The sequence below is a fragment of the Physeter macrocephalus genome, chromosome 4, assembly GCF_002837175.3.
Source record: "Physeter macrocephalus isolate SW-GA chromosome 4, ASM283717v5, whole genome shotgun sequence".
NCBI lineage: Eukaryota > Metazoa > Chordata > Mammalia > Artiodactyla > Physeteridae > Physeter > Physeter macrocephalus.
Genome location: NC_041217.1, coordinates 34,416,127 through 34,425,395, shown reverse-complemented (window position 1 = coordinate 34,425,395; position 9,269 = coordinate 34,416,127). Strand labels below are relative to the sequence as shown.

The window sequence follows — 9,269 nt, the reverse complement described above, 5'->3', positions numbered from 1 at the left end:
TATGTGTTAGCATATGGTATTTGTTTTTCTCTTTCTGACTTACTTCACTCTGTATGACAGACTCTAGGTCCATCCACCTCACTACAAATAACTCAATTTCGTTTCTTTTTATGGCTGAGTAATATTCCATTGTATATATGTGCCACATCTTCTTTATCCATTCATCCAGTGATGGACACTTAGTTTGCTTCCATGTCCTGGCTCTTGTAAATAGAGCTGCAGTGAACATTTTGGTACATGACTCTTTTTGAATTATGGTTTTCTCAGGGTATATGCCCAGTAGTGGAAAGGAAGTGTCAAATGCCACGTAAAGGGCCAGCGGGCAACAGTTTAGGAGAGACTAATTGTCAAATCTGATTATGTTGTTACAGTTTAGATCATCAAATGAATATAACTGTGCTTTTCCAAACTACCTTCATGGGGCCTCACCTCCTACCCCAGCACCCAGATGATTTGGGCCTCCAGCTTGTTCAAGGGCAGAGTACAGGTGAACTTGGGTGATGTTTCATTCAGAAACTGGGGATGATGATAATAATAATGTGTACATGATAGGGTTGCTGTCAGGATGAAAATGAGACAATGAGACAGATGAGACTCGCTGGCTGTGAGCCTGGATGTCGCCTCAGTAAGTGTAATCGCGACCCATATCCAATTCCAGCCCTTAGGTTCCATTCACATCTTTTCATATCGCCCCCTTGCCGTCCATCTGCCTCATTCCGATTTGTCCTAGGTTGTCTTCATGGCCCTCCTTACAATAGCCCTTTGCCATTGAGGCCTTACATTCATCCCAGATTTCCTTTCTTCTGTACCAAATGTTGATGGAGTGCTCTGTGCCGGGCCTCGGCTGGCTCTGAAGGTCTGAAGGCTCATGAGGACAGCCCCACCCTCGAGCAGCTTGCTGAGCCAAACCCGGACGGCAGTGGGGACTGTGATGGGCGTGGAGTGGAGGTGGAGGATCAAAGCTCTGACTTGAGTCAGAGCTTCTTATAGAGGAAGCTCTTGCATGGGAAGATCAGCAGTCTTTATTATTTCCCTCTTGCTCTAACTTCTGAGAGCAAATCTCGGAGGTCTTCTGCAGCATCACCTGGAGCCAGGTGGACTCTGGATGGTTCTAAGCAGGAGAGAGAGTTCCCTTCAAGGCTTCCCTGAGTGAGACTGATGTTAAAGCAGCAGCGGCCACAGAGTCAGGAGGGCCTCAGGAATGCCCTTCAGCCCCTGACCCCCCATCTTCTCTCCACCAGCAGTGCTTTGCTACACTCCCAGGAAAATGAGGAACCAGAGGTCTCCTGACAACTTGGAGAGAAATCACACTTCCCTTCAAAGGAATTAAAACCATACCCACATCATTCTCCATCCCATGTCCAAGAAAACGCTCTTCTGCAAAAGTGTAAGGAAAAGAAAAGACACCCTCCTTCTGCCTCTGCGACACCAAAGCCAGCCATCGTGTGGATGGGACAGTTGGGTTTGGGGGGCTGTTGTCCCATGTCATCTGGCTGTGGTGGGATCACCTGCTCCCTGCATGGTCTCCCCGTCACGTTAGACCTGATGCAAAATGACCTCGTTACACCTGCGTTTTTCCAAGGCCCTTCCTCTTTGTCTCACCTGCATGGTTAAAGGTTGATGGAAATAAAACCAGTCTGTCCTGGAGGTCGCACAGTGGTTGTGTTGTTGTGTTAGGCTGTGGGAACCGCGGAGAGGAAGAGAAGGATGAGTGAGAGCAGAGAGGCCAGCAGTTGTCTTGAGGGGTTTCACCTTCAGGAGCTTTCTGGGCCGTTGCAGACAGAGGCTTTGGTAACAACTTCGGGCCCATCTCCGTTCTCTGTGCCAGTGGAGGCAACATGCTATATAAAGGGCTTTTCTGGGCTTCCCTGGTGGCGCAGTGATTGAGAATCCGCCTGCCGATGCAGGGGACACGGGTTCGTGCCCCGGTCCGGGAGGATCCCACATGCCGCGGAGCGGCTGGGCCCGTGAGCCATGGCCACTGAGCGTGCGCGTCCGGAGCCTGTGCTCTGCAGCGGGAGAGGCCACAACAGTGAGAGGCCCGCGTACCACAAAAAAAAAAGGCTTTTCTTTTTCTTCTTCCTCTTTTGCTGCCTCCTCCTCCTCCTCCTCTTCTTCTTTTTTTTCTTTTTTTTTTTTTGTTGTTGTTTTGTTTTTCATTTTTCTGGTAGTAACCATTCTTCCTGGAAGAGCAGCATCTCAGAATTCAAGGACCAGATGTGACTCTGATAAAGGGAACTTCCTGTCCTTCAACAGGTGGGCATCTGGCCATACAAGCCAAGGCTGTTCTCTGTTAGATCACCGCCCAGGGCACAGGTTCGGGCATCTCCCTGAGTCACCGCATCTTGGGATTTCACATTTTAACTTTTCCTCATCACTAACCACCATCTCCCCTCCTTTAATTTAAGCCCAGGACCTGTCACTGGGTCTCGGGTGGGTTTGGGGAATAACATATTTGCACCTGTCCCCTGTTGCCAAATGTGAGCCTCGGGGAGTCGGCTTCTTAAGGTCCTGGCGAGGCCTGAGCAGAACTGAGAAATGGGCTATTTGCCTTCTGGCAGCCCATCCGATAACTGGCAGCTTCATAGGCTGGTGTGTTGTTACCCATCTGTTGCCCTTGGCTCAAGGACCACCCTGGGGCACCTGGCCAGCCTTTGTGCCCCCATCTTATCACCCAGGCCCTGTATGTCTCACCTCCCAAAGGAAGGAATCTCTCTTGACTGTCAGTACTCTTTCTTACAAAGGGGCCTCTGGAAGGGCTGCAGGCCTCTCCCACAGTCCTCAGACTCCCCCATCCAGGCACCGAGGTACATTTAACAACAACCCCTGGACCCTAAGAACTGCTGTCAAATCCAGTCATTAGCAGTAGGGATCTCAGACCTAGTAGTGGGTGGAAGGTCACACAGGCTGAATGGGAGTTACTTTGGGGGAAGCAGCACTGATTAAATCCCAAATAGGGAGAAACACGGGGCTGTGCTGTAGCAGTGGGTGTGATGGGGAAGGACCAGACAGCAGACCCCAGTACTAGCTTCCAGGAGTTCATGCACTGCTGGCTCTCTGGGATGTCTTATCTCTCCAGACCTTACGTTCTTGACATAGATCTAAATCTGTTATGTCAAATGTCATCACTAAAATGACAACCAAATTACTTGCTAAGTAAAAAAATAAATAAATAAAAAAAATTAGTGCCTTGGGCAGTGTTAAAACAATTATTGATACCACAAAGAAAATGTGGCCATTCCTCAGAATCATATAATTTATTCTGGAAGAGATGTTAGATATCAGCTGGTTTGAGTCACCCCCATTACTCTAAGACTGTCCCTAAGGCACCCCAACCTGGATATGTCTCCTGCCAGCATCCTTCACTTTCTTCTCTCCTTCATCCTCACCCATTGGTGCCATCATTTACTCAGCCCTCCAAACTGGAACCTGGGAGTCATCCTCCATGTCCTCTCACTCGGCCCTTCCGTCAAACCCATTTCTGAATCTATGCATTTTCTCTCAAGAATGCCTCACAAACATAGCTTCTCTTTGCCCCTGCCTTAGATCAGGCCGTTGTCATCCTCCTTTGGTCTGTTTTAGTAGCTTCTTCCCCTCAACTCCCCGCCTGGGCCTGTCTGTCATCCCTAAAGAGATGAAAACCATGGAGTGAAAACTGGACTTCCTGACCAGCATACACTCAGGGCTCTTCACAATGTGCTCTTCCCCTCCTTCCACACACACATCTCACAGAGACCTTTCTAGGTGTTCCCAGCTGGGAATTTAGTTGCACAGGGGATGGCAAAACGGGGAAGCCAAACTGGACCCTCGGAGTGAGGCAACTCCAAGATGACTCATAGCGGGAAGCTGCCCACCCCCTCTAGAGCGGAAGGGACGAAGAGAGGAGATGGTGTTTCCAGAGCTTGGGAGCCGGGGACCTGCCTGGTGGAGCTAGTTCACACAGAGAGGGGCCATTGGTGGGCATTAAAGCCCTGGAGGAGCCCAGTCACTGTTGAGATGCTGCCTAACACTGAGGGATGAAGGAGAAATGGTCTACTACTCCCTTCCTCCTACCCTGCAGTCTCCTGCCAGTGTCTCTCATTGGCTGAATGGAAGAGCAGACTGTTTTCCCCAAGGAGAGCAGACTGTTAAGCATTTACCACCACACCACTGCCTGGGGCTCCCTGAGACCCTTTCAGGGGATCTGCATGGGCAAAACTGTCTGCATAATAATACTAAGATGTTGTTTTCCATCTTTACTCTCCTTTAATGAGTATACAGTGGTGTTTTCCAGAAGCTACATGACATGTGATAATGCAACAGACTGAATGCAGGGTAGATAAGAGAATCCAGCTATCTTCTCTTAAGCCCAAACAGAGCCAGAAGCCAGGGGACCCTGGAAACACAGTTTTGGGGGGGCCAACCCCCTTGACGATGCAGACCAGGGCAGAGGCAGAGCAGAGGATGGATCTGAGAGCAAACAGGTGGATGACTGGCGTGTTCCCCTAATTCCACTTCAGCTACAGTTAATCATTAACTGTTCCTGAACTTTGTGATACCCTCTGGGAAATTGTTTTATCTCCTTCATTTAGAAAATGCTTCCCCCTTCTTCAAGACCAGTGGAGATGTTTTCTTCTCTCTGGAATCAGCACAGACACCTCAGAAAGCATTAGCTACCCCTCATCTGGGCTCCAGCAGCTTGTTTAAATCTCTCTTGGGGGGAATAGCCACGAGGGTATTGCCATATATCATTCCCGGGTCTGATTTCCTCTGTTCCACTTGGAGACCCTCAAGGGCAGATGTGTTGTCACAGGTCTCCGCATTCTCAGGACCCAACCCAGGACAAGTACATGCTGAGTGTGTGCAGGGATGTACAAACAAGGGATCTGTGGGAGTGTCTTCCCACGGGGTCACAGCTGGCAGAGCAGGAGCTGAGCCCAGGTCTCTGGCCCTGTACCCTTTTCACTCTGGGATTTGATCTTGAACTTTCAAGAATCAGAACCTGAAAACCCTGAAGACAGTTCCTGAGCTTATGTGCTGTGAAGTAAAATATAATACATAAAAGCATTCCTGAGTTTTCCAAACCTTCATTAATCTATACAAGATGCTGGGGGACTGTGGAAGTAGTGTGGACAGACAGACAAGGACCTTCCTGTTTTTTGTGTTAAACCTGAGAGTGAATTCTGCTAGATATGTGTCCTTTTTATTGTAACGAAAAGCCAAACTCATGCTGCTTCAGAATGTTAGATTATGTATTATGTGTTCCCCAAAAATGAGTCAGAAGAAATATCTAAGTAAAGAGGAACAGTGGGCTCGGGTTGAGGGCCTAGATATGCCAGATATTAAAGTACATGACAAAGCTTCTCAAAAAAAGGAAGAAAAGAGGGAAGGAAGGAAGGAAGGAGGGAAGGGAGGAAGGGAGGGAGGGAGGGAATATTTTAAATCGTGACATCCTAGCCTTTCTTTGGAATTTCTAGAAAATTCTCAGGGAAAAGATGCATCAATTTATGAAGCTTAAAAATGGCATTTAAAAGAAACTCAATAAGAGTTCTTAGGTAGCAGATGGGATATGATTTTCTCTTGTCTTTCTTGGTTTGAGTTAATAACTCTTCAACAGGAGGACCATTATAATTCCATCAATGGCAGGAATAGACACTGTTTACTGCAGTAAGGAGATATACACGCTCTAATAGTAATTTTGATGATTTTTTTTCTTATTTATAAGAACCGAAATCTTTTGCTGTTCCTGTTACATAAGCTATTATACCCAGAGGGGAAAGATTTTAATAAAATGGAGCTCTTATTTCCACTAAATAGCAGCCTGGGAATGACAGAGTACCAGCTGAAAATGTTGAATTGGTTAGAGAAATATATTTGTTAGACAAAGAAATGTCAACCTTTATAGTTCTAATAGTGGGGCTCTCTAATGTCAGCCAGCACAGTGCATTGATTCCATTTTTGGAGCTGAGTCACAGGCCTGAAGGAGCTTCAGAGGATGGAGACAGACCCTGCCCTGGGAGACTTCACTGCTCGGTTTCTGTCTAAGAACATTGCCCTGAAACCTCTCAAGTCCATATTGTAGAGCAAAACACAAGTGCTTATTTTTTTGTATCTAATGAGATAAAAACTCGATTCCATAAAAAACAAATGTTGGACAAGACAACACTGGAGAGTGAACAAGGTCAGCGGATGACTTAGGCCTGCTGAGCAGGGCCGGGTAAGACACACAGTGGTAGGGAGAGTGTGGCCGGGGTGTCCTGTCCTCCACTGGGCATCCAGCAGGAGCAAGGAGACTATCTGTGAGGGTCACATGCTGGGCCTGCCAGTACAAAGACTGACAAGGAGCAGGCCACCGGGCAGCCTGATAGACCAATGGTCCCAAAAGTGGGCTTCAGGGGACCCGGGGTGCTGGAGCAGCTCTTACTGGGACCTGGGTTTCCTACAGCTAATCGGCTCTTGCATCTTTCAGGTATGTTCAGGCACAGAATTGACAACTTTGACTTGGAATTTTTCCCCAAGGAGAGCAGACTGTTAAGCATTTACTACCACACCACTGCCTGGGGCTCCCTGAGACCCTTCAGGGGATCTGCATGGGCAAAACTCTCTGCATAATAATACTAAGATGTCGTTTTCCATCTTTACTCTCCTTTAATGAGTATACAGTGGTGTTTTCCAGAAGCTACATGACATGTGATAATGCAACAGACTGAATGCAGGGTAGATAAGAGAATCCAGCTATCTTCTCTTAAGCCCAAACAGAGATGTGCAAAAATGTAAAAAAAAAAAAAAAGCCACTCTTCTCACTAATCTTTTTTCTTTTGGAAAATGATTATTTTTCATACAAATATTATTTATGTTAACATATAATTGTCTCATTATTATCTTAAAGTGAATTAATAAATAAATATTTTCTTTAATTCCTCAATTTTACTCTCAAATATGGTAAATATTAATAAATATAACCGACATAATCAAAAACTCTTTGGGAGTCCTCAAATTTTTTTTTTAACATTTTTATTGGAGTATAATTGCTTCACAATGTTGTGTTAGTTTCTGCTGTATAACAAAGTGAATCAGCCATATGCATATGTATATCCCCGTATCCCCTCCCTCTTGCGGCTCCCTCCCACCCTCCTTATCCCACCCCTCTAAGTGGTCGGAAAGCACCGAGCTGATCTCCCTGTGCTATGCAGCTGCTTCCCACTAGCTATCTATTTTACATTTGGTAGTGTATATATGTCAATGCTACTCTCTCACTTCGTCCCAGCTTACCCTTCCCCATGCCCGTGTCGTCAAGTCCATTGTCTACGTCTGCGTCTTTTTTCCTGTCCTGCCCCTAGGTTCTCCAGAACTGTTTTTTTCTGTTGTTTGTTTGTTTTTAGATTCCATAAATATGTGTTAGCATACGGTATTTGTTTTTCTCTTTCTGACTTACTTCACTCTGTATGACGGACTCTAGGTCCAACCACATCACTACAAATAACTCAATTTCGTTTCTTTTTATGGCTGAGTAAGATTCCGTTGTGTGTATGCCACATCTTCTTTATCCATTCATCTGTCGATGGACACTTAGGTTGCTTCCACGTCCTGGCTATTGTAAATAGTGGTGCAATGAACATTGAGGTGCATGTCTCTTTTTGAATTATGGTTTTCTCCGGGTATATGCCCAGTAGTGGGATTGCTGGGATATATGGTCATTCTGTTTTTAGATTTTTAAGGAACCTCCTTACTATTCTCCATAGTGTCTGTATCAATTTCCATTCCCACCAACAGTGCCAAGAGGGTTCCCTTTTCTCCACACCCTCTCCAGCATTTATTGTTTGTAGAGTTTTTGATGATGGCCATTCTGACTGGTGTGAGGTGATACCTTATTGTAGTTTTGATTTGCATTTCTCTAATGATTCGTGACGTTGAGCATCCTTTCATGTGTTTGTTGGCAATCTGTATATCTTCTTTGGAGAAATGTCTATTTAGATCTTCTGCCCATTTTTGGATCGGGTTGTTTGTTGTTTTGATATTGAGCTGCATGAGCTGCTTGTAAACTTTGGAGATTAATCCTTTGTCAGTTGCTTCCTTTGCAAATATTTTCTCCCATTCTGAGGGTTGTCTTTTCGTCTTGTTTATGGTTTCCTTTGCTGTGCTAAAGTTTTTAAGTTTCATTAGGTCCCATTTGTCTATTTTTGTTTGTATTTCCATTTCTCTAGGAGGTGGGTCAAAAAGGATCTTGCTGTGATTTATGTCATAGAGTGTTCTGCCTATGTTTTCCTCTAAGAGTTTGATAGTGTCTGGCCTTACATGTAGGTCTTTAACCCATTTTGAGTTTATTTTTGTGTATGGTGTTAGGGAGTGTTCTAATTTCATACTTTTACATGTACCTGTCCAGTATTCCCAGCACCACTTATTGAAGAGGCTGTCTTTTCTCCACTGTATATCCTTCCCTCCTTTATCAAAGACAATGAGACCGTATGTGTGTGGGTTTATCTCTGGGCTTTCTATCCTGTTCCATTGATCTATATTTCTGTTTTTGTGCCAGTACCATACTGTCATGATTCCCGTAGCCTTGTAGTATAGTCTGAGGTCAGGGAGCCTGATTCCTCCAGCTCCATTTTTCGTTCTCAAGATTGCTTTGGCTATTCGGGGTCTTTTGTGTTTCCATACAAATTGTGAAATTTTTGGTTCTAGTTCTGAAAAAAATGCCAGTGGTCATTTGATAGGGATTGCATTGAATCTGTAGATTGCTTTGGGTAGTAGAGTCATTTTCACAATGTTGATTCTTCCAATCCAAGAACATGGTATATCTCTCCACCTATTTGTATCATCTTTAATTTCTTTCATCAGTGTCTTATAATTTTCTGCATACAGGTCTTTTGTCTCCTTAGGTAGGTTTATTCCTAGATATTTTATTCTTTTTGTTGCAATGGTAAATGGGAGTGTTTTCTTAATTTCACGCTCAGATTTTTCATCATTAGTGTATAAGAATGCCAGAGATTTCTGTGCATTAATTTTGTATCCTGCTACTTTACCAAATTCATTGATTAGCTCTAGTAGTTTCCTGGTAGCCTCCTTAGGATTCTCTATGTATAGTATCATGTCATCTGCAAACAGTGACAGCTTTACTTCTTCTTTTCCTATTTGGATTCCTTTTATTTCTTTTTCTTCTCTGATTGCTGTGGCTAGAACTTCCAAAACTATGTTGAATAAGAGTGGTGAGAGTGGGCAACCTTGTCTTGTTCCTGATCTTAGTGGAAATGCTTTCAGTTTTTCACCATTGAGAACAATGCTGGCTGTAG

General features: G+C 44.9%; 1 protein-coding gene across 2 annotated transcripts in view; it reads left to right on the top strand.

Annotated features, from left to right (window-relative positions):
- The window catches only part of TRAF5 (TNF receptor associated factor 5), a 56,228-nt gene that overhangs the window by 14,373 nt on the left and 32,586 nt on the right, over positions 1-9,269 (top strand). Inside the window, exons 2-3 of one of the 2 annotated variants that reach the window (XM_007115702.4) lie at positions 372-487; positions 1,242-1,387. The exons of the other annotated variant lie outside the window; for it this stretch is intronic. The gene's annotated coding sequence lies outside the window, so the exon portion shown is untranslated. The remainder of the gene's footprint in view (positions 1-371; positions 488-1,241; positions 1,388-9,269) is intronic. 2 annotated transcript variants of the gene reach the window in all.